At 33.1% G+C, this 27,180-nt stretch overlaps 1 protein-coding gene across 5 annotated transcripts in view; it reads right to left on the reverse strand.

Annotated features, from left to right (window-relative positions):
* Positions 1-27,180, reverse strand: part of ERBB4 (erb-b2 receptor tyrosine kinase 4) — a 1,108,406-nt gene that overhangs the window by 448,616 nt on the left and 632,610 nt on the right. The window contains exon 1 of one of the 5 annotated variants that reach the window (XM_038585651.1): positions 26,687-26,732. The exons of the other annotated variants lie outside the window; for them this stretch is intronic. The gene's annotated coding sequence lies outside the window, so the exon portion shown is untranslated. Of the gene's footprint in view, positions 1-26,686; positions 26,733-27,180 lie in introns of those variants that run through there. 5 annotated transcript variants of the gene reach the window in all.

Raw genomic sequence — 27,180 nt, forward strand, 5'->3', positions numbered from 1 at the left:
GGACAAAAACAAAAACCTCAGCTCCAATATGTATTTAACACACAGTTTTATATTCTGAATACACTTATTAGATTTTTCTGAGAGTATTATAAAATATAAATTATATTAATATATTTAGTAAGTTTGTTTCCTTCATAATTTTAAGCTCTCTTTATAGTTTCTTCTAAAAATAGCCCTATAAAAACCTGTTTAACTTTACATTTAAACTTCCATGGGAACCAAATGTCTTATCTGTGTGGATTTCGGTTATAATTCCTTTGAGAAACAATAAGACTTCTATGAATATGAATATATGACTTAGACCCAGTCATATTCAGTAACAGTCCACTGTCCTACTTGAGATCTGATTTTTCTAGGATACATAAGCTCAATACCCACTATCTTGCTTCTCTTATTCCAAATTGTTTCCTTCTCCTTCCTGTCTGTTCCACCATTCATTTTGGGGTTACCTCTATGATTCTAACAGAATTTCTAAAATTTTAATTAAAATTTTTTCATTGGTGAGAATGTGGAGAAAGGGGAACTCTCTTGCACTGTTAGTAGGAAGGCAAACTGATGCAGTCACTCTGGAAAACAGTGTGGAAATTCCTTAAAAAGTTAAAAACGTAACTACCCTATGATCCAGCAATAGCACTACAAGGTATTTACCCAAAGAATACAAAAATACTAATTCAAGGGTGTACATGCACTCCAATGTTATAGCAGCATTATCTACAGTAGCCAGATTTTGGAAACAGCTCAAGTGTCCATCAATTGATGAACAGATAAAGTGTGTGTGTGTCTGCATAATGAATATTAGCCATAAAAAAAAACCACGAAATCTTGATGTATGCAACAACGTGGATGGAGTTTGACAGTATCACAGTAAGCAAAATAAATGAGTCAGAGAAAGACAAATACATATGATTTCACTCTTGTGGAATTTAAGAAACAAAACAAATGAGCAAAAGGATGATTTTTATTTTTTTTTTTCTTGCCTAATTGCTCTGGCTAGAAATTTTAATACTATATTGAATAAACATGGTGAGAGTGGGCATTTCTGTCTTATCTTTGACCTTAAAGGAAAGGTTTTCAGCTTTTCATCACTGAGTATGATGTTAACTGTTACCTTGTCATATATAGTCTTTATTTTGTTGAGGTATATTCACTCTATACCCACTTTGTTGAGAGTTTTAATCATTAATGGATGTTGAATGTTGTCAAATTCTTTTTCTGTATCTATTGAGATGATTGTACAGTTTTTATTCCTCATTTTGTTAATGTGCTGTATTATACTGACTGATTTGTAGATGTTGAACTATCTTTGCATCCCTGGAATAAATCTCACTTGATCATGATGTATAATCCTTTTAATGTGAATTTGGTTTGCTAATATTTTTTGAGGATGTTTGCAACTATATTTATTAGGGATATTGCCCTATAATATTTTTTTTTTTGTGGTATGTTTGTCTGGCTTTGGTATCAGGGTAACACCAGCCTCATAAAGTGAATTTGGAGTGTGCCCTCTTCTGTCTTTTGGAGGAGTTTGAGAAGGATTGGTATTAATTCTTCAAATGTTTGGTGGACCTCATCAGTGAAGCCACTTAGACTTTTGTTTTTAGGGAGTTTTAAAATTACTGATTCAATCTCCCTACTAGTAACTGGTCTGTTCAGATTTCCTACTTCTTTAGTCTTTACAGTTGTGTTTTTAGGAATTTGTCCATTTCTTCTAGGTTGCTCAATTTGTTGGCACATTATTTGTAGTAGTCTTTTATGACTGCATATCTGTTGTAACAGTTGTAAGGTCTCCTCTGTTATCTCTGATTTCATTTTTTTCTTTTTCTTTTTCTTTTTCTTTTCTTTTTCTTGCTGAATCTAAGTAATGGTTTGTCAATTTTGTTTACCTTTTATAAGGAATCAACTCCTAGCTTCACTGATCATTTCTATAGTCCTTTTAGCATTTGTTTCTGCTCTAATCCTTGTTATTCCCTTCCTTCTACCAACTTCAGATTTGATTTCTTCCTTTTTCCAGTTCCTTAAGGTATAAAGTTAGTTTATTTGAGATTTTTTTTTATTTTTTTGAAAGAGGCATTTATTGCTTTGAACTTCCTCTTAGAACTGATGTTGTTGACCCCCCCCCATAAATTTTGATATGTTACCTTTTCTTGTTTTTTAATGTTACCTTTTCATTTTGCTTTGTCTCATAGTATATTTTTAATTTCTCTTTTAATTTCTTCTTTGATCCACTGGTTATTCAGTAGCATGTTGTTTAATCTCCACATATTAAACTTGAAATTTTCAAGTTTTCTTCATACCACTGTAGTTGGAAAAGATGCTTGATAGAATTTCAATCCTCTTAAATTTGTTAAGACTTGTGTGTGTCCTAACATATTATCTATCTTGCTATCTTGGAAAATGTTCCATGTGCACTTGAGAGAATGTGTACTCTGTAAATGTCTGTTAAGTCCATCTGGTCTAACATGTTGTTTAAGGCTGATGTTTCCTTATTGGTTTTCTGTCTAAATGACCTTCCCATTATATAAGTGGGGTATTAAAGCTCCCTATTATTATTGCATTGCTGTTTATTTCTACCAGCAGGTGTGTTAATATTTTACTTATATGTTTAGTTTGTCTTATGTTGGATGTCTAAATATTTGCAAATGTTACATCTTCTTGTTGTATTGACTTCTTTATTATTATGTAACAACCTTCTTTGTCTCTAATTACAGTCTTCATTTTATTTTTTTATTTATTTATTTTTTTAGTCTTCATTTTAAAGTCTATTTTGTCTGATATAAGTATAGTTATTGCAGTTTTATTTTGGTTCCTGTTTGCATAGAATATCTTTTTCCATCCCTTCACTTTCTATCTGTATGTGCCCTTACATATAAAGTGTGTCTCTCAAAGGCCGCCTATAGATGGGTTTTACTTTTTGTTTTCGTTTTGTTTTTATCTATTCAGGCACTCTATGTCTTTCAATTATTGAATTTATTCCATTCTCATTTCAAGTAATTATTGATAAGTATGCCTTCACTGCTCTTTCGTTAATTGTCTACTGGTTGTTTTTGCAGTACCTCTCCGTTCCTTTCTTCTCCTGTTCTGACTCCTTTTTTGTGGTTTGATGACTTTCTCTGATGGTATATTTATTTTCCCTTATCTTTTTCTTTAGTATATTTACTATAGGTTTTTACTTCGTGGTTATCATGAGGCTTACCTATAACAAATTATATGTAACAGTCTACTTTAAGTTAATAGCAGCTAAGTTTGATCTCATTCCAAAGCTCAACATTTTTACCCTCCACCACTCCATGTTTTGTGTTTCTGAGGGCACATGTTATATCTTTTTCCTATTTCCCAAAAATAATGGAGTTTTGTACAAAACAATATTTTCTCACTGTTATGGTCATTTAAAAAAAACTTAGTCATACACCCTTTATTGAGATATTTATATTAAATAAATAGGATTATAAAATATACTGCTGAATTGAAAGAAATGTTCTAAAACCATAGAAAACAAAGTCTTTTTAGACAGTATTCTAATATCAATCAGCAATATGTACTAATAGACTGATTTGAAATCACGAGCACTTTTTGTGATACTCCGATAATCTTCACTTAAATAAAATCTTGCAATACATATGAAGCACATAAATAGCAGAACTGCAAAAGAGTTTTCCAAATCAGAGTAGAACTTCCATTCGCAAAGAGCCATCTCAAATATTTTAGGTCATTTAAGTTACAGTGTTGTCTTACCAAAACAAAACAAAACAAAATGAAAATCTTATATATCCATGTTTTTAAACTTCTGGAACATCAGTGAGAATTCCCACATCTATGACTTATTAAACAAAGAACACTGAATTTCAATCAAGAATCCCTGCCCTACATTGATTTTTCATTGTCTGGGGCAATATAAGTGAGTTTAAGTATTCATTTATTCAGCAACAGGCAACACACAACGTTTATGTGAAACAGCAAACATGGCATTAGGCCCTTACATAAATTTATTTAAGGCCTGGACTGACTTTTAAGAATTTATAGCTTGAAAAAAGAAAGAAAAAAAAGAAAGAAAAAGAAAGAAAGAAATAAAGAAAGAAAGAAAGAGAAAAGAGAAAAGAAAAGAAAAGAAAAGAAAAGAAAAGAAAAGAAAAGAAAGAAAGAAAGAAAGAAAGAAAGAAAGAAAGAAAGAAAAAGAAAAAGAAAGAAGAGGAAAAGGAAGAAAAAAAAGAAAGAACTCACAGCCTTTGTGGAAACAATTTTAAATATCAGTGTGATTAGGGCTATGATTAGTGTTATAATCAAAGTTGTATACTATTTAAGTACCATTGGCCAGAAAGTAAATAACTTCTGGAAAAACTGAAAAGGCGGACTACTAAGGAGTGTACATCTGGAAGAGAGAAGAAAAAACTGCATGGGAGCTTAGGAGGAATCAGTTCAGGATTCTTTAAGCTATCAAAAGATATTTGTGTTTACTTCTATTTACTGGGACCATGTTTTCTAGAAGTTAATCAAATAATTTTATCTATACCAATTAATTAATTGAGAAGACACCACTCTTTTATCATTTGCTCTTTTACGAAAGCAGTACCTTGGCAACAAGGAAAAACTTTAATAATGGGTCATTTAGACTCTAATGTCAGCTAATTCTAGAGCATGGAGCCATCTCTATACTCTTGTAGTATATAAAATGTAGTACATAAAATAGCATTTCTGAGCAGTAAGTATAGGATAGCACTTGAAATCTTATTACAAAATACAAAAAACAAAAATAAAAATAAAATAAAAAAATAAAAGAAATCTAAATTAAGCAAAAGCTCTGTATCCTGTGTTTTTATTCATAAAGAATATACATTTTATTGAAAATAACTTTTTAAAGTCTATCTAAAGAAATTATACTACGGTGACTACAATTTCAGGTAATAGTTATGTTATTAGTTATTCTGTAGCACAAAATCTAGTAAACACAGATTCATGAGATGTGTTCAGTGTAATACAAATATATGGTAAGAGAGAGAGAAGAGATTTTAAAAGGGGAGAAAGGTACTAAGAGATGTAGAGGCTATAAGAAACAGGCCCACAAATAAAAATCACCAGATTAAATAAGCATACATGTTGATACACTTTGTGAATTCAGATGTTTTAATAATTGCCTTCAATAATTATTAATGAATGAATTATTAATTTTCTCTTTAGACTAAAAACATCATTGCATGTTTGCTATATAGCATTCTTTCACATAGAAAGCTAAAATCTTTTACATTAAAAATACCTCTTTTTATGATTTTATTTTATTTATTTATTCATGAGAGACTCAGAAAGAGAGGCAGGGACATAGGCAGAGGGAGAAGTAGGCTCCCTGCCGTGAGCCTGATGCAGGACTTGAGCCGAGGACCCCAGGATCACACTCTGAGCTGAAAGTAGATGCTTAGCTACTGAACCATCCAGGTGCCCCCAAAAATACTTCTTTAAAGTTTTAGTATTTGATCTTATTATAACTAGTGCTTGGTTTGTTAGAACATTTCCAGATCACAAATTGCAACATTCAGATGCATGAATGGATATAATGTACAGAGAAAATATTGTCAATTATTTTGCAACGAGACTTATATAATAAAATGTTATGCGAATCAATGTAAGAGTTTGCGTGGAAGTCACTGTCAGCTAAAAAAAATGGTCAGAGACCTTTCAATCTCTCTTTAGAACACTAATTGTTCTGAAAATCTGAGCCTTTGTTCACATGTTCAGAGTTCAGAATACAAAAATCCTTGACCCTGCAGAAAAAAACAGATTCTCAAATAATCAAGAGTTTTGTTTGTTCATTTTTTTCTGTTCTTACTTGGTGAAAATGAATTAAGAGTAATGTATCTGTTAGACAGTCGGTCAACATATTTAAAGGTCAATGTGTTATGATAATTGTCCAACAAAACTAAACAATTATCCAAACCCAGTTAGAAATAATTGCTTGTATTTATTTTCTATAGTTTTCCTGTTACAAATTTACTTTTCTTGTTGGTGATACAATTTTTATCATGAATGTGTCGATTCATTAGATTTTTATTTACTTTTCTGATAAACTTCATAGGATGAATAGAAACTAGATCCACTTTGGTCATTTGACCTACAGGGAAGAAAATATTTCCTGATTAGGTAACAAGACAAAGAGACAGTTTTTTAAGGATGAATTCAAACACATCACTCTTTTTTGTAGCTGTGCTTTGAAATAAGTCTGTCATCAGGTGAAATCTTAATTGATTTTGATCTTGATCTTAGGGCCCTGAGATCATGACCTGAGCTGAAATCAAGATTCTGACGTTCAACAGATTGAGCAACCCAGACACTCTGATGTAATACATTTTACATGACTGATAAAGGTAACATTTCTCCCAACAAATCAGGTAAAATTTTGGATTTGACCATATAGTATTTCTCTCTCTCTACTCTTAACACCTTCTATCCATATAATCCCTTCTGGGACCATCCTTTCCACACTAGAGTGATGCCTTAGGGCAGATACATCCTTTCCTTTTGAGTAAAATTTGACCTTGTACTACCTGCTACTTATATGTCCTTCTATATAGTAGCATAGAGAATCCTCTTCAGCAGTTTAACCATCCTCTATTGTGTGCATGAGACTTTTTTTTACCAGAAGTCAAAGAAGTTGAGCTATTTCCCTCTGATCACAGAATTATGTAACATATTACACTATATGAAAACACAAATCACTTCTTTTACTGCCAAATATTATTTCCATTAACCACAATGTGTCAAATTGCCAAAAGTAATGTTTTGCACAGATAATTTTCAAAGATCACACAACATGTACACTATATTTCCAATGAAACGACCTCTCTTTAAATTATACCATGCACTGTCATGCTTAAAATACAAATGAAAATGTAAAATAAATAAAATGTATTTAATATAAGAAGCATGCAGGTCACGTCTTTTCCAATGCAGACATATCTGCATTTCTTTGGTTGTTGGCTATTAATATTTCATTAATTTTCAAGCTACTGCAAATTCCCCTTGAGATATCATTAATAAAATACTATCCAAATCAGCAAGATTATAGTCAAAGTAGCCAAACTACAGGACCCATTTAATTGCCTAGAAATTTTAAGAGTGCTGAGCACTTGCTTTAATTTAAAGAACTGAATAATCTGATGCTTTGATGATTACAAAGAGTCTTTAAGCTCTCTCTGTTTTGTTGGTAATTTTAATTATTTCTCATACTTTTCCGACTTAGACTTAGATGCATTCCTTTAGTTGCCCTTTCAGAATAATAATGAGCAAATTTTGGGAAAAAAAACCCAAATGAGTACAGAAATACTTTTGAAATAAATTTAAGAATGAAAAAAAAAATACAAGCACTTAACATTCACAGTATTGGCCTTTCTCGTCTCATATTCCCCAGTGACACATAAAATTTTTGATCAAGGAATGTAGTCAACAAATTAACAGCATTAAATTCTGCCAAAATATTAAAATTTCCTGCTCAGATCCTCTGCCCCTTTTAAGAACCCCAAGTTTGCTGATTCTAAGTAATTCCTTGCATACACAAGGAGACATTTTGAATTTAGGTGTTAAAGCAATTCTTAAATTGTCTCTAATCCTATCTCACATTTGGCCATGCTCCTGAATCACAGATTCATTTAAAGAATGGCAAGGCAGAGAAGGAAAATAAAGCAAAATTTTCCCATTTTTCCCCATATGTGTATACATACTGGAACCCTGCTTGTTTGGATACTCTATCAGATTACATAGAGAAATTAAATTTAATTATTTCTTGTTCATAAATATTTTTCCCTTATCAACATGCTGCTTTTTTCTGGATAAATTTTAAAGTCACCATGCTCAGCAAAAGAAACTGGTCACACAAGTGTGCATATTGAGATTACATTTATATGAAAGTCAAAACAGAAAAAACGTGTCTATGTTGATAGAATTTAAATAAATAGTGGATACTACACAGGCAGGTACTGACTGGAAAGAGCCTTAAGGGAACGTTCTGGAGGTAAAATAAGCACTTTGTGTGTGTGTGTGTGTGTGTGTGTGTGTGTGTGTGTATGGGGGGAATGGAGAGTTTTATACTTAAGATTGGTATACTTTTGTATATGAAATTTATAACTCATTTTTAAAATTAAAATTTAAATGTCAAATTTTAAATGATTTTATTTATTTATTTATTTATTTATTTGAGAGAGAGAGAGAGAGAGAGAGAGAAAGAGAGTATGAGCAAGAGAGGAGCAGAGGAAGAGGGACAAGCAGACTTCCCGCCAAGTGGGCAGGCCAACGTGAGGGGCTAGATTCCAGGACCCTGGGATCATGACCTGAGCGAAGCCAGACCCTTAATCAACTGAGACACCCAGACATCCCTAGAACTCAGTTTTTTAAAAATGTTATAAAGCCATGAATAAATAAATATTGGATAAAGTTCAAGTGAAAGAGACATTTCAATAAACCTTTGCATCCATTTCCTTCTTTCTGTTTCTACTTTCCAATTCCAATTCCATTTATTTCACACCTTAACCATTGAAAAGCCTACTGAGGCGAAGGCTCATAATTTATTCTTGATTTTTACATTTGTTAACCTCTCTTACTGATGGCATGATGGCTGGAGCTCAAGCAGCCTTATTGGACTGACGGAATTTATGTGCTGAAGATGAAGGAGTAACTAGATAGAACTGTAGGATCATAATGCTCACAGAACCATATCAGCTCTAAAATAACTATCTCCAGATTTCTTTTACTTAAGAGAAATACAGTTTTATCTTATTTAAGCCACAGATCCTTTATGTGCCTATTTTTTTTTTTTTTTTTTGGTCACTGGCAGCTGAGCCTAATATAAACTATTATACTTTATATATACAGTTTTTTTTTAAAGATTTTATTTATTTGAGACAGAGAGCATGAGAGAGAGAAAGAGCACAAGCAGGGGGAAGGGCAGAGGGAGAAGCAGGCTCCCCGCTGAACTGGGAGGCTGATGCAGAACTCGATCCCAGGACACTGGGGGACCCTGAGTAAATGACCTGAGCTAGAGGCAGACGCTTAACCAAACTAGGCACCCAGGAGCCCCTTATATACTTTTTTTCTATCAACTCTTTCTCACTGTAATTCAAAAGTCAAGCATATCATTGAAGTTTTTTAAAGACTATATCAGATCATGTTCCCTCACCCATTAGAATTCCTTCTCATTTCAGGGATATGGCTATTATTGCAGGCATAATAATATTTTGTCATTAAGCAATCATATCACAAAAGAGAATGCAAAACCTGATTATGCATTGTTAAAGGAAATGTCAATTTGTATAGGAAAATGAAAACCTGAAGATCTGCTAAAAAAATAAATACTCCTTATTTTGGGGTCATGAAATAATGGATAATATTTATATTTGTATTTTCTGAGTTTATTAAATTTACTACAATAAGAATACATCATTGCATTAGTTAAAATAAATGACGTTTTCAAAAACAAAACTAAAACCTTCTGTGGTTTCATAAAATTCAAACTTCTCTTCAAATTTAAACCTACAGACAGTTCCAATGGTGAGAGCAACAAATCAAAATTTGCTACTTACATTCTAACCATTCCTCACTGCTCTGGGGACCTTAACCAATAAACTAAGGAAAGGAAATATATAATTAACTATCTTTCCAAATTTTATGTTATAATTTATCAGTTGTGAGTAATATGTTGAAATCACAGAAAACATTGAAAGTATAATAGTATTGAAAAACTAATAAAATGTAATTGCTTTCACATGGGGGTAGAATTCTCAAAAGATATACAAAAATTAAAAGTTCTTATATCAGATCAAAAATCTTATTTCAAAAACTCCATAAACAATAAATGTGAAGACACACAGTTTTGGGGGAGAATATCAAGTAGGCAGAGAAAAAGGAAATCAGCTAATAAACAGTGTTGAGAAAATTTATTTCGTATGGATGTATCCTTCCATCATAAAAAACAACAAAGATAACGTAAATACTTAAATAATAAAAACAAAAACAGTATTAAAAGAAAGAGGAAAATAATTCTGTAACTTTTGAATTGGGACATCCTTTATTTTACCAATAATAAGAAGAAAACTAACATTCATTAAGTGCTTAATTATAATAGGGGCTCTTCTAAGTGATATTGCACCTGTTGACTTCTGTGCACCCCCTCAACCTCTCTGAGAAAGGAACTAATATATGAGAAGTACAGACCTAGGGCACAGACGGATTGAGTCATGGTGAATTCTGGAGCTGATATCTTAACCCAGCTATGTGGTTCAAGATTCTGTTCTCTTAGTTATATTTTTTACCATCAGTCGCTACATATGGAATGATTGAGAGAAATACCTACTCAACACGTAATACATTTCTGTATGGAAAAAAGATAAAAAAAAGTTAAATTCCACCAAGAAAAATATTTTCAACATATATAATAGCAGACCAATATTCTTAAGGAGCTTTCATAATTCAGTAGGAAAATAAATAAATACCCTATAGAATAAGTAAAAGACATAAACAAGCAGTTCTTAATAATGAATGATAAATACAATGCTTAACTTGACTGATTCTCAATACTCACAAAATTAAGCATGTTGAGATAGGCTATTTTTCATCTACTACATTGGTATTGAAGTGGCTGTTATTGCCATTTTGGCCAGGGTGTGGCAACACAGGCACTCTGATGTACTATGTTAGAAGAAGAAATTTATAAAACTCTTTGAAGGGCAATATACAATAGGTACCTGTATAAATTCTTTGTAGTGGGACCACCCTTTTAAGACTTTGGCCTAATTTAATAAAAGGAAAAATATAATTGACAACTGTACTTTGCAGTAATCATATTTGTAAAAGTGAAAAATTAGAAATTAGTTAAGTGTATATCTATTAGGGATTGTTTATTTATTTTTTAAAATATTTTATTTATTTATTCATGAGAGAGACAGAAAGAGGCAGAGACACAGGCAGAGGGAGAAGCAGGCTCCATGCAGGGAGCCCGATGCGGGACTCGATCCCGGGACACTAGGATCACAACCTGGGCCAAAGGCAGGCGCCAAACCACTGAGCTACCCAGGGATCCCTATTAGGGATTGTTTAATCAAAATATAGCACATTAAAAAAAAATATATAGCACATTTCCACAATGGTATATCAATCATATAAGAGGAGAACATATAAACTTATAATACTAATATGTGAAGACATCTATGGTATACTAATAAAAAAAATGGTTACACAGTACTATGGATTAAGTAGTTCTATTTAATACACATGGTTATATGTTTGCTTTTTATTTTATTTATTTATTTATTTATTTATTTATTTATTTATTTATTTATTTATTTATTTATTTGAGAGAGAGAGCATGATATGGGGGAGAGGGCGCAGGGAAAGAGTTGGGGGAGAAGCAAGCTCTCTGCTGAGCTGGGAGCTCAACTGATCCCATAACTCCAGGATCATGATCTGAGCTGAAGGCAGACACCTAACTGACTGAGTCAGGTGCTCCAATATATGTTTGCTTTTTAAAAGTCAGGACGACTTTATAAGAAAGTCTTATCATTGATTATCTTTGAGTGGGTAGGATGGCAGAAGTTCGAGATTAGAATGGAAAGAAATATTATGAAGAGCTATCTTTCTACTTACTTATGACCATACTCTTTTTACTTTTATAAAAGCATAATTACTGATATGCTTTATTTAAAAAAACAAATATTTCATCTTAAAAAAATAAAAATCTGCCTTCCATAATACTTTCTTCCTTCCTTCCTTCTGTCATTCATTACACTCAGCAGCTAAATTTGATTTTTAACAGAGGTCCACCAGAATTCTTATATTTCTGGATCAAGACTTCATTCTCATATTCAAGGCAGTGCTTGCTTTCTTCTCTTCCTAGAATGTCCCTCTTTCTAGTCCTGCCTATGGAAAATCATGTAAATCTAGATATTTCTCAAAATGCTACTTAAATCTTGAAACTTACTTTTTCTCTTCTGTTTTTCCATTCAAAAAAGGAAAAAAAAAAGAACGATTAGAGACCTTATCACAGTATGGTATGCATTATACTAATCTATATACATGCCTGTTTTCTCTAGAAGGCTATAGGCTGCTCAGTAGCAGAACTTTATATATCGTCTTTTCCTTCTACCATGTGTAGTTCTCAAGTGTTTGCATAGCAGACGCACAAAAAAGTTTCAGTCATTGCGTGATTGACTATAAAGACATAACTCAATTGATAAATAAAATGGTAATGGATGTGACTGTTCTGTCAATTACTGAAACAGGCAATTTATCTGTTTGCCCTCCTTTCTTTGAGAAACTGGTTATGAAAATTACTTACATAAAAATGAAAGGCACAGCAATGCTGTTAATATTTCAACAAATTTAAGATAAACAATGCCCTGTGGAGTTGTATTCAGTGTTAATGTAGTTCTATAACTGTCTTTGTTAAAAGTGTATCATTACTAAAATTCTCGTCAAGCTAACAAGGTGGAGAATCTGAAGTTCTTAAAACTATTGAACCTAGCCACCTGATTCCAGGTCAGAGCTTATAACTGCTACATTCAAGGATCAACTGTAACCACTAAAGAGATCGGTGGATCCTTGGGTGGCTCAGTGGTTTAGCACCTACGTTCAGCCCAGGGAGTGGTCCTGGGGACCAGGGATCGAGTCTCGCGTCGGGCTCCCTGCATGGAGACTGTGTCTTTGCCTCAATTTCTCTCAATCTCTCTCTCTCTCTCTCTCTCTGTATCTCTCATAAATAAATAAATAAATAAATAAATAAATAAATAAATAAATAAATAAATCTTTAAAAAAAGAGAGACTGACAGAAAACTGAATCAACATTTAGCTGATCCTTATGCAACTTATCTTCACATCAACTTGCACCACATCAATTACCTAATACCTTATTTCTGTATTGGGTTGTGATACCTGATGATCATTCTTTTGCCCTGTGTCCCAGCCAAAAAAAAATATATACTATTCTTTTAAAAGTTGGAAGATTTTCTTGTGCCTTCTATACATTATAGAAAATCTCAATATGCTATCACTTAACAAGTGACAATACAGCCTATTTACAGCCTATTTAATCCTATTGATGAGGGACTCACTCCCTGGTAAGGTCTCTAATTCAAATTTTATATAGCATTAAATGGAGGAAATTAGATCAGAATTGAAACTAAAATATATCTTCTTACAGTTTGTACCTATTGGCTCTAAATTCTGCCCTCTGAAATAACAAAATATAAGCATGAATGCTTTTCACTATTAGAGTTTCATCTATTACAAGTTTCTCAGTTCCCTTTCACTCTATTTCCTTTTTTTTTTTTTTAAATGAAGTGCTTGCTTCCAGGACCACCTTACTCTGGACACCCGATCCCTGTAACCTTCCTATTTATCTATTCAACTCACATATTCTTCCTGTTTTAGGTTATTTCCTAGGAGTTAAGCCAGTGTTACTGTTTCCCTTCTTAACCAATTCCCTTCTTTCTCTCTAGTTTTAATATTGTAATAGCTACCTTGCACTCTGAAACTTGCCATGCCTAGTTGTCTCTCCAATATCTAGTACTCCTTCCTACATCCTGAAACCCTGACTATGAAAGTATGCTCTCAGCATCTATTGCCTACTGTGCTCTATCATCATAAATGAACTGTCTACTTTTGGCTCTTGTCCAATCTAAGTTTCTGACCTCTAAATCCAGATTATAAACCCAGAACCTTCTTCCAAAAGGATGATCTTGCCCAGGGGGAACCCCCAGATATTAATAATGTCTAACCAAAACCATCTAAGTGTGTCCATTTTCAAGGTGCCGATAAAATTTGTAGGACTTCACTGTCCTTCTGCCGGTAACACCTATTTGTCCAGAGCATGAAGTTTTCCTATATTCTATCTGTCCCATTTCATCAACCCAGTTTTTCAATCACCAGTTAATATCTACAGATATTATGGTGAAGACTGTAATTCCCCAATTAGATTAAGCTGAACAAATTAAACATAACACGACATCTCTCTCTCTCTCTCTCTCTCTCTTTCCTGCTATGTAGGACAAACGCTAAAAGAAATTAAACAAAAGCATAATAAAATTAGAGTAGCAGTAATAGTGCTACTTTATTTCACTTTTCTTGAAAAATTTTTAAAAATATTTATTTATTTATTTATTTGGACAAAATAAGGGAAACAGATTAATTTTATTAATATCAATTCAGGCAACGGATTGAATATATAATTTTAAAAATGTATTGAATTCTCCTTAATCTTTTAAAAAATGATTATTGTATTATAGCTTTTTTACTGAAAAGACATTGAAAATTAAAACTCTTTCAAAGGTAATGAGGCCTAAAACATCTCTTCAATTTCAATCTGGCCATAATCTTCCAAGGAAGGCCTAACTACAAATTATAATTTGTTATGACAAATAAAAGAAAAATGAAACTCATGTATTATACCAGAGAGAGGCCAAAGGTTAACATCTCCCCTTCCAGGCCTGAAAGGAAGCCAATAAATGAATCTCTGAACCTTTCATCAGAAAAGCTGGATCTTTAGTTTGAGTGAATAATATCTATTCTGAAATTGAACCTATTAAAGAAAACAGATAGAACAAAGAATAATGGAAGATCTGTAGAGACAATAAAGAAACTACTGCTCTGATGTTTTTTTAAGTCTGGAGTGAGTTTCACCAGATTAAGAATCATCAAAAATGGTTTTTAATGAAATGTCTTTAAGTTTCATGTCAGTACTCTAATATTGAAATTTATTTTTCAGTATTGTAGAGAAAGGTAACTTACAGAGAACAAATTATGTGCCAGTTAGAAGAATCTTATGATGGGAGAATTAAATCTGATTAAGGCATTTTCCATAAATTGAATATTTTTTTCTAATTCAAATTATATAAAGCATAGAAGACAAACTGGTGAAAACATGTATTTACTTTTATTGCAAAGACCAATGAATTCTTCTTTAGATTATGTCTTATGAAGCATTTGCTCTTTCTGTTGCTTCATTCTGAAACTCACTCCTGGAAGGTATCTGTATGTCTTCTCCCTTGCTTTTTCTGATGTTAATTCAAATACACTCTTTTTATCAGACTTCACTTTTCCATACTATCTAAAATTATGAGTCCCACCCAACCAGTTACTATATTTTCCCTGACATTTTTCTTAGCCTTTATATCTCTCTTTGCCCTAAAAATATTCCATGAGAACAGGATTTTTTTTTTCACTTTCCTTAAACCACTCTATTCCCAACAACAAAAATAATGCATAGCACATGGAAGACAATCAATAGGAATTTGTTGACATAAAAATGAATGAGAAAAGAAACCTAGAAAATAATCATATGTTAAGCTAACTAGAACTTCAAGAAGTTCAGAGTAAACATGAACTCACTTATTTTTTTAATGAGTATGAAGGTTCTTCAAAAAAATAAAAAAATAGAATTACTATATGATGCAGCAATTCCACTTCTGGCTACTTATCCAAAGAAAATAAAAACATTGATTCAAAAAGATATATGCATCTGTATGTGTGTTCATATTCATAAGTTCAATGAGATAGATATTGGTCATTACTACATTACCACATGCTACCACGTCTTTACTACACACAATTCCATTTTTATTCTCTTTCATTTATGAGGTAAGATTCGCTAAATTAATCTCACAAACCACTGGTGAGCTGTGATACACAATTTGAAGAAAAACAAATCTGCTAAAGGGGTTTAAATCTTTTGCCATGACTGAGTTATAGCCCAGGGTAATGATAGCCGTATTTAATGAAACTGAACTTCTGTTGGCGATTCTGCAGCAGTCACAGAAAATTGGAGTTATCTTGTTATACTAGGAGTGAGTAAATGCTACTTCAATTTTCAAAAAGGATGCGGAGAAGTCATATTTCATAAACTATATCACTGAGTAATAGACTAAGATGGATAATTTAAAGAATCATTTGAGAACACAGAGAAAAAGAAATAGTAATTACTAGTGTCCAACATAATTTCTGTAAAAATTGATCAAATCAGACTAACCTCAATTGCCTAGTTGTTAAACTAGCATATCAAAGATATTCAGTACAATTTTGGGGATCCCTGGGTGGCTCAGCAGTCTAGCGCTTGCCTTCAGCCCAGGGCATGATCCTGGAGTCCTGGGATCGAGTCCCACATCAGGGTCCCTGCATGGAGCCTGCTTCTCTCTCTGCCTGTGTCTCTGCCTCTCTCTCTCTCTCTCTCTCTCTCTCCCTCTCTCTCACTCTCATGAATAAAATCTTTTAAAACAAAACAAAACAAAACAAAACAAAAAACCCAAAGATACTCAGTACAATTTTGAAAGGTATAAGAAAATAAAGGATCCGTTCATTTCAATGATAGAGATAACCAGGTATGGCCACTAATCCTGTTTTCTTTATTACAGGATAAACAATCAGATTATATTTCCCAGCCTTCCTTGGAGTTAGTTGAGACCATGTGACTAAGTTCGGACCAAATGACTGTGACTGGAAGAAATATACACTGTTCTCAGACTGACTTTATCATGTAACCCATATCTGTTTCCCGAACCCTCTCACCAATTTATGACACTTAAGAATGGTTCCTTTCTTTCTTACATTATCAGTTGCTCACTCTAATGACTCTTTAACGAGTATGATATAATATTTCCCATATTCATACATTCACGTCTTTAACTTCACATATATCTCCAGATGTTTCTCTACTGCTCTTCTTCCTTTATATCATAGTTTCACTAGAGAATTACTACACTCATTGTTTGCCCTGTGATCCTTTGATTGTCTGTTGAACCTTTTCTTCTTAAAGATTTATTTATTTATATTAGAGGAGAAAGAGAGCACGTGTATCAGGGGAGGGGCAGAAGGAGAGGGAAAGAAGGTCTTAGGCAGACTCTGTGCTGAGAGTGGGGACCGACACAGAGCTCAGTCTCATGACTCTGAGATCATGACCTGAGCTGAAACCAAGAGTTGGACACTAACTGACTGCAACCAGGAGCCTATGTTGAACTATTCTAATCAGAATTTTTATACTTTTCATAAAACAACTCTTATTAGGGTCACAGATGACCCACTGCTTAGTCAATTGGCTATTTTTTTCTGTCTAGTCTCATCCTATTTGATCTCTCATGAACAGTTGACATATTTGCCCAGTCTTCATTAGTCACCCATTCAGTTTCCTTTTGTGTTCCCACCTTACCTCTCTATTGTTGGCACGTCCAAAGTTAGTCATTATAGACTTTTTCTCTACACTCACATAAAGGTTCTCATCAGGAATGCAAGCTAGCATAGCCACTCTGGAAATCTGTGTGGAGACTCCTCAAGAAGTTAAATATAGAGCTACCCTACAACCCAACAATTGCATTACTGGGTATTTACCCTAAAGATGCTGATATAGTGAAACTCCAGAACACCTGCACCCCAATGTTCATAGCAGCAATGTGCACAATAGCTAAACTGTGGAAAGAGCCACGACATCCTTCGACAGATGAATGGATAAAGGAGATGTGGTATATATACAATGGAACATTACTCAGCCATCAGAAACGACAAACACCCACCATTTGCTTCAATGTGGATGGAACTGGAGGGTATGATGCTGAGTGAAATAAGTCAATCCAAGGGAGAAGGACAATCATCATATGGTTTCATTTAAATTTGGAATGTAAGAAATAGGAGAAAGGAACCATAAGGGAAAGGAGAGAAACTGAGTGGGGAAGCTTTAGAGAGGAAGACAAACCATGAGAGACTCCTAACTCTGGGAAACAAACAAAGGGTTGCAGAAGTGAAGGTGGGTGGGGGGATGGGATGACTGGGTGACAGACACTAAGGAGGGCACTTGATGGGATGAGCGCTGGGTGTTATACTATACATTGGCAAATCAAATTTAAATAAAAATAAAAATAAATAAACAAAAAATTAAAAAGGTTCTCATCACTTCATGACTTCAAATGCCAATTACACATAGATGACTGATGAAATAGGTGTCTAGCCCGGACCTTTCACTTCTTCTTGAGTGATTTTGTCTAACAGGCATTCCGGGTTTAACAAATCTGAAACTGAACTCCTGGGTTTCCTCTTCAAACTTGAGCCTAATCAATTTCTCTTTCATAATTAATAAATTCATTATTTCAAGTATAAGCAACCCACCCCCCAAAAAATCAAAAACAAAACAACAAAACCCACATAATCCTCTTTAACTATACTCTTCTACACTCTACAGTTAGTCCATTAGCACATCTTTCTTCCTTCAAAATGTAGCTGCTGGGATCCCTGGGTGGCGCAGTGGTTTAGCGCCTGCCTTTCGCCCAGGGCGCGATCCTGGAGACCCGGGATCGAGTCCCACATCGGGCTCCCGGTGCATGGAGCCTGCTTCTCCTTCTGCCTGTGTCTCTGCCTCTCTCTCTCTCTCTCTCTCTGTGTGTGACTATCATAAATAAATAAAAATTTAAAAAATCAAATAAATAAAAAAATCTTCAAAATGTAGCTGCTGTCATCCTGGTCCAAGTTTTCCTCATCTTTCATCTCTTACTATTACAGTAAGTTTTAAACTGGTCTCCTTATTTCTACCTTTTGTATCTGAAACCTGTCATCCACACAGAAGCCAAGGTCATCTATCTAAAAATTTACAACCTTAATGAGTGTCTGGGTGGCTCTGCTGGTTAAGCATCTGTCTGTTAATCTTAGGGTTGTGAGTGCAAGCCCTGTGTTGAGCTCCACAGTGTGGGGCCTACTTAAAAAAATTATAATCTTAAGACTGGTGTAATAATAATACCCAGAAGTGTTTATTTAAATGACAATCCGATCATATACATCACTTTTCTAAACTTCGTGTATGCACACACACACACATGCATAGATATAAAATCAATCAATTTTTGAAAATGTGAAAAAGACTGTTTAACATGACACATTAAATCAAACAAGTATGGAGATCTTTAAAAAAAAAAGGGTGGGGAGGGGGCACCTGGGTGGCTTAGTGGTTGAGCACCTGCCTTTGGCTCTGGTCATGATCCCACAATCCTGGGATCGAGTCCTGCACGGAATTCTTGGGGGGGAGCTTGATTCTCCTTCTGCATGTTTCTGCCTCTCACTGTGTCTCTCTTGAATAAATAAATAAATAATTTTTAAAAAAGTTTGCATCGTGTTATTTTTTAGGATAATTATGAAAAGCTATTTTTTCAGCAGCAATCAACATTCCAATGGTATTTGCTCTTTGAAGTCATAATCCCATCACAATTTACAATCCTATTCATTTGGCCTATTAACAAAATATACAGAATTAATTTGCTTAGGCAAATCTTCCAACTTGATAGACTACTACCTTGGAGATTTAGCAATAATTTAAATAGTGAAAATTCCTCAGCAGTATATACTGTATGATCTATAATTACATTCTCTTAATATGGTATAAATTATAATACATCTTTACAAAATATACTTTACATTATATAAACATTATCTAAGTTTAAAACTCTTGATTGTTGTGATAGATACAAGGCAGCATTAATAAAATAAAAGAAATATAAAGAAAAAATTACATAAGCAACAGTAAACAGTATGCTTTACTATAGTCTTACAAAAACATACATGTACACAATTATTTTAAGCAAATATGGACTTAATTTCATGAAAGCATTCCCATATTTGTCACATGTTATACCATTCTAAAAACAAACTATTCCTAGCTGCTGCTTAAGGTTCACAGATATTTAGTGTAGTAGGAATATACAGAAATTAAACAATAGCATTTTACCTTTACAATGATGCATATGAAGGACTATTTTCATCTGGCTATAAAATCATAAAGCATATTAGAAAAGAAAGAATTACGTAACTAGAGTATTCCTCATAAGGTGAAAAATCAGAAGCAAGTGTATAGAAACAAATCTGCAAAATCTGGCTCATATATCCATTTCTTTTTCCTGTGCTAGCTCCTCTGGTTTAGACCCAGAGGGACATCTTTCCTTGCCCCTGTTTCAACCTAAAGATAAATAATGCAAAGGATCCTCTTTTACTTGTCTGACTCAACCCTGTTCTTTAAAAATGCCTTTATCCATGATTTTTTTTCTAATAAGCTTAATAAACTTTTAAATGGAGAGGTCATATTAACACCTTTCAATATAGAACAGATTTTAAAATAAGCCTAAAAAATAACATTGCAAACTTTATTTCTATTTTCCTTTAAACTGAATTATGTCTTTAACTTTTTAAAGTGATATTGTTGATCTTCATCTACCTCAAGTCTTCTGGATGAAAGTTTTTAATGCAAGATAGTTTTATCATTTTGAGAAAAACACTGCATAAAGAGAATGACTGGATTAATGACTGAATTAAACATGTTATTTTATTGGCACTTCTTTTATATTTAATTTGTGCCTGTAACACAAGAGAATTAGGAAATTACCTGAAGTACACTGCCATGAATGATATCATAAAGGCATAATAAATTTTTTCAGGTTTCTATACATTATAAATGTAAGTTACTAGGTAACTGACAAAAGCAATTTGTATGAAAGTATTTCTAAAACTATCTGACATCTATTCAAACAGCATTTTCTGCACTTAATTTAGGACAGCCACAGAAACTTGCTAACCTTTCACAACACAGTGACTTAAAAAACTTCACTGTTTGACTCTCTCATAATTCTAGGAGCAAACAACTCTCTAACATTTTCAGGATCATTAAATTAAAAATGATAAGGAAAGAAAATCATTAACTAATTTATATTTCTCTTCTAATGGGAATAGAATTAGTAATTACTTTTGCCGGGGAAACGTCCTGTAGTCAGTCACTTGTGTCGAAATCACATGCCCATCGTTCAAGGTATGAGGCCTGCTGACCTTAAATTACAAACTCACAGATGTATTTGTAGATTGGTATTAACACAAGAGACCCAGCATCTTTAAACTTAACCATCCAACCAATTATGTTCAAATTTCCTTTCCCTCTGCAGCATTTACTTTTTTTTTTCTTTTATGGGCTTCAACCACATTTAGTCTAATACTTTACATACTCTACCACTCAGTGAATATTTACTAAATTATCATGTGAATCAATTTGGGCATTTGAAAAGAGATAGGAAGGGGCACCTGGGTGGCTCAATGGTTGAGTACCTACCTGCCTTTGGCTCAGTTTGTGATCCCGGGGTGCCGGGATCGAGTCCCACTTCGGGCTCCCTGCATGGAGCCTGCTTCTCCCTCTGCCTATGTCTCTGCCTCTCTCTGTGTGTCTCTCATGAATAAATAAAATAAAATAAAATAAAAAGAAAAGAGATAGGAAGCAAGACAAAACTTGTATATTCAAGACTTATTCAAAACTCATGAGATTCATGGAAGTTCTAATGATTAGCCGTTACAAGTGAAAGTTTCATCTGTCAGAGAATAATTTATAAGCACACAAGAAATTAATTCCACTTGCATTTCACCTATTGTCTTTGTTAAAATGACTATAGAATCTGTGGCTGGAAATTTTTAAAGCTACCTTCACTTTATCCATCTATTTCCTTAATGGCATTAGTGATTTAACTGCCTTCATAAGGTCATATGTCTTTTATTTCAGTTTTAAAATCATATTTTAAATTCAGATAATACTCCCATCAGTAACATTTTGTATGACATTTATTATATTTTTCCTATTAAATGTTGAAATGAAGAGCAAGTTAGCAGACTGTTATCCTTAAATAGAAATGATAAAACCAAGCAAAAAGCAGTTTATAGAATTTTTAAATGATATATATCCTTTTGCCAAACAGACCTGCAAATTGTACACTCTGGTTTTTTATGGTATTTAAAATTGATTAAAAATTGTCTGTATCTCCACTGACATGAGTTACTGTAATTTATTTGTTGTAGAATACATTTTTAAGAAAGGCTCAAGACCAGAACCTAGTTCGTCTCCAGGATTCCTGAATAGAAAAGGCACTATTTCTGGTAACTTGAGTTTACCACAAATCATCATTTATTTTCCTGAATTACAGAATGCTATATCCCTATACCCCTGCTATATGATGCAGTGCAAGTGGTGGCTGTCAAGTCTAATGTTTTTGTTTTTCCTTGACAACCAATCAAGTGCTATATTATTGGCGAAAAATTGCTCCCTAGTAAACAGAAATGTAAACTTAACCAAACTCATTAACTTAAATCGTCTACTGCAAGTAGATCTTGAGGCCTCCTGTTAAAACCAGAGTATAATCTTCGCATCATCTGCGGCAAATTGCCCTATGCCTATTCTTACAGAAGGGGTTGCTCTGGACATACTAATCCAAGGCTAGAGCTTTCCATCAGAGGCAGTCCTCCAAATATAAACACCCAAAGGCATCCTGAACCGCAAACTGATTCCTAAACACAGGGTGCATTTAAGAAAGAGAACTTCAAAAAAGTTAGTGGCTCTTATATTCTCAATTAGAAATTCTCCTCGTATTAGCTAGGATCTCAGAGTACATCAACACAGAGGAAGCAGTTGTTCTCACATCTTAAAATAGAACAGATTGAACATTTAACCTTTCTGCTGCCCAGTCAGGGTCTAATGACTATTTTATGTTTAAACACACACACACACACACACATTCACACACTCACACGCACACGCACTTTCCATTTTGCCTTTCTCCTAGTATAGTAAAACATAGAAGTAAAACAAGCTTCATTGCTCTTTGAAAGTCTGAATTTAGAGAAAAAGGTATTTGTAGAAATATAAAAGAATGATGTCAACGAGTCAAACTCAAATTTTCTATTAAAACGTCAGTTTTTCACAGTAACTATATTTTAAGTGATTACCCTTTAGTGAAGGATTTGGTGACTCTTTAGATTATTCATGATGAGGGATAATTATATTTTCTAATCCTGGTGTTATATTTAGCAACTTACTAAGGCTTTATAGAGGACATGAACTCTTAGGGCACTTAGAATGACTGTGTCTCCCCAAGATTTGTCACATGTTCACTGTTTATAAGTAACTTAGTTTATTTACTAGATACTGCCAATGCTTCCTCCCAGCAATACAAATACCCATTACTGAAGTTTAATCAGCAGGATTGCCCTAAATGTAGTGGCATTTTCTATATTCCTAAGAAATATTTATAGACCTATTACTTCCTCCATTTTAAAGTTATATATTAGAATTCAAGAATATCTTTCAAGCCAGTATCTCAAATCTAAATTGAAATGACTAAACAATATCCATGTCTTTATGTATGATGTGATCATCTTTACTCCTTCCACTGTGAATGGGGTGAGGAAAGGAAAGAATTGGTTATTAAAAATCAAGTAAACAGCTCAGTTTGGTTTTATAAGTACTATATACTCAAATATCTCTTTATTTCAAAATAAATTTGGATTTTTAAAATATTTTTCCTTTCATTTGGGTATGCAAATAGGTAGAAATGATGAACAATAAAATATGCTGCTCTAAAAAGGTGGAAGGATCATGTTCTTGATGCCTAAAATCAGAGTATGTGCCTCTGGCCCTGTGACCTTGGGTGATTCATTTAGCTATTCTTAAACTCATTTATTCACTTCTTAGGGTTTTTGCTCTCTTTTTATAGAAATTACATTCTGTAAATGGGCATTTTCTGTGATAGAGAAGAGACTGTCTGGTAAGTAGATATATCAGCTCCTGTCTGGAAGCATGACAGGTGCATGGTGTTACACTGTGTGTGGGCGCTGATCCTGGCACGAATAGAGAGTGACCTGCTGTTGGAGCTCGTGGAGAGAACCTGAAGGAGCACTCCAAATATCCTTCTGCAAGCATTACCCACCTGGGGATGATTCTCATCCAATGACTGCCGAAGGATAACTGTCATAACTATACTTTTCACCGTGGCCTTCTCACCACTTGCACGATGTTTATCCCATATCCAGATGCCATCTGTGGTGTTTTCCCACATCATTGTCTCAGAGGTGAAAGGTATTGCACATAATGGGAGTATTTATTACTATGAACACATCTGGCATTTTTGGAATTGTCAAAGAAAACTGATGCCTCCTGTAGCCTAATAACTTTTTTCTATATTTTATTGTCCTTGATATTAAAACTCCAGTTGATACAGGCACTTGTAGAGATGAATACAGGATGTGGTATCAATGAGCATCATTTGTAAAGGCAAAAGGCAACAAGAGTACTTAATTTATATATATAAATATATATAGTTTATATATATATATTTTTTTTTTCTATTTACCGAAATGCAACCCTTTGGAAATAGATGTATAGGTACAGAATATTGTGTGGTTCTATCAGAAATTATGTACTACCTTGGTTTGATTTTTTGTTATAATTTTTGTTAGATTCTGGAATTTACAAAATAGATTTTTTTTTAATTAGAAAGTTTCACCATCTTCCAAATTCATATGCATGCAATTCCCTCACTCCTTTTCAGTATTGTTTTGTTTATTTATAGGCTTAATTTAAATGTCTGACATCTTTTTTGGACAGTATATACTTCTTTGAGGGCATAAATTGGAATGTGTTTATTCATATGCCCCCACAGTGATTTTACTCTTATCTTGCAAAAGCAGTCAACAAGTGTTTATTAAATTATAAATAAGTAGAAATTGTTTCTAATGAAAAGGTCTAGTGACATTTTAAGAAATGTTTTTTCCCCCTTAACACTAAACATTATAGCAAATAAATAACAGACAAACATTTCTACTATCTGCAATTAGTTCTGGGATTTTGTCCCTATTTCACACCAGATAATACTGCACAAAGTATTTATTGATATCTAAAGGCTGACATATAATAAAGTGATTAACAAATAATTTAAATATAATACTATTTTAAGCTAAGGTATCCGTTCTACATAGGCATAAGAAAAAAAGAGCTATTAAATTTTCTAGAAAGTTTGATTTCTTTCTTCCATCTTTCAGCAAATATTTTTGTATACCTGTGACCAATCAAGTCATATTGATTAGTCATCAAGCATATTACTACATTAATAAATGAAGCATATTACTACATTAATAAATGAAGTCTCAAAATCGAGCAATTTTCCCTTTATATATTATCAGACTATCATGGAATAAAAAAAACAGATTACAAAGTTACGTATTTTTTTTTTCAAAGTTAGAGATTTTAATCAATAGTAATATAACTGCTAGAAATAAGAGCAACAAAGAGAAACAACTCTATTTAAAACCAATTCAGAGTTTAAGTGGTTTTAAACTATATTTAAAACCAATTTTTCTATTATTTAAAATATACCTTAACTACTAGGTTTTAGGAAAATAACAGATTTTACTCAGTGAAACTAATTATCTCTGTAACTTCAATCCATACACCATATTTTATTGAAATATATTAAAAAATAATTCTATTAAAGTGTCTTCCAGAACGCTTCATATATAATCCTGCTATTACATTCTCTGCTCTCTTTTTTCACTGTTTATTACAATAACTTACGAATCTCTTTTCCTTCAAATCCCCTACAATTTCCCCTCACTTCATTCTAATCAATCAGATTCCTGAGTGCAAGATAAATGTTATCACCCATAGTTCCAAAAACATGATTTGAAGGCTCCCAATAATTAATCATCATGTGACTAATTAAAATAATAAAATTAAGCTTTGTTTTTGCAACTTTATTTCAGAATGGTTAATTAAACACCATATCCCAAAGTAGTTGGCCAGATTCAATCAGCTTGAATTATTCCCTGGAAAGTGATCTTGGAGACAAAAAAAGAAAAAAGAGGAATCTAAGCAAAATATAAAATTCCAATTCCAGATAAATAAGTTACAACAGAAATCTTACTTTGAAAGAAAGGCCAATTAATTGGTGTCAGATACATGAAGTATCAATTATGTGTCTTCTGTTTATGTGTGGAAATGTAGTTGGTTTTCTAACTATCTTTCATGTACTTGAATAAATAACTGAAGTTTCATACATAGTGCCTATTGAAATGGGTACTCAATGAATATGTAGGTGACTGACTTTGTTAAAAACACAACGAAAACAGACAAAAACTCAACACAGAACATAATATTTTATCCATTTGTGGCACTGGTTAATTTTTCTCCTAAACAACATATTGATCAGGAAAAAAGTGTGTTAAAAATATCTATCTTTTGCTCTGCAGCACTGATTACATACAATGAAAAAAGAAAATATCACCTTTACTTAAAGCTCATCTTCTTGGTTGTATGGATGACCAGGTTTAACAAGAAAAGAAACACAACTGCCAATATATCCTAGAGACATGTTTTTCATTATATCAAACATTTTAAATTGCTAAAACTGGAAGCTAGTTGGAGAATAAAATGACAACACATCAAACTAAATATAGCAAACTAAATATAGCCTATAGGAAGAATATTCTAAAAAGAAGATGGGCTGTTTAAAGATAAAGGAACATTAGGGTCAGCTATTAATGTCAAAGGCAAGCAAATACCATTCCAAGTACCCCCAGATAATATGCACTAATAGTGGGTTTTAGCAGGATTCAGGCTGATGCAGGTGCATGTTCAGCAGCTGCAGAGGCAACACACACGCTCACACACAGACATGCACCCAGAGCATAACATAAACTAACTCTCGTGAAATGTAGAAAATGGAAAACTGTAAACACAGAAAACTCAAAGAGTAATGAGCTCATATAAATGCTTGAACACTAACCCTCCATCTCCCTGAGATTGTTTAACTCATAGCAGTTCAAGATTTTAAATCATACAATGGACACATACTTAGCTGGAAATTCTAGGAGGATCTTTCTCCAAAATACTTACTAGCTGTTGGACCTTAAGCATCTTTTCTCATTTTTCTTTGCCTTAGTTTTCTTATTCTAGAATTCTAGAATTCTGTATTTATTTATCTTATTCTAGAATTTATCATAAAGGCTTTTTACTAGGATAACATACAGGCATAATATATACATATAAAATAGCATAGTGTTTGACTCACAGTGCTAAATAAATTTTAATTATTGCTTGATCAATATTATCCTACAGCTTATTAATGGTTTTGAAGAAGTAACACACACAATTAAGATCGATTTTTTTATCACAAATCTTACTTGAACTCATAAAAACATATTTTTCTACTAATTTTCTGGTATTCACTACATTTACCAGTTTTAAATAAAACTTAGACAATTTCATTGTGGAATCTATAAGAAAAGTAGTTCCCAAAACTACTTTTTCTATGTCAGACTAAAAGACTTGGTAGTCACTGACCAACAGAAAACAATTACACTGCCTCACAAATGCAGAATTAGCATTTA

This window comes from Canis lupus, chromosome 37 (assembly GCF_011100685.1).
Source record: "Canis lupus familiaris isolate Mischka breed German Shepherd chromosome 37, alternate assembly UU_Cfam_GSD_1.0, whole genome shotgun sequence".
NCBI classification, from domain to species: domain Eukaryota; kingdom Metazoa; phylum Chordata; class Mammalia; order Carnivora; family Canidae; genus Canis; species Canis lupus.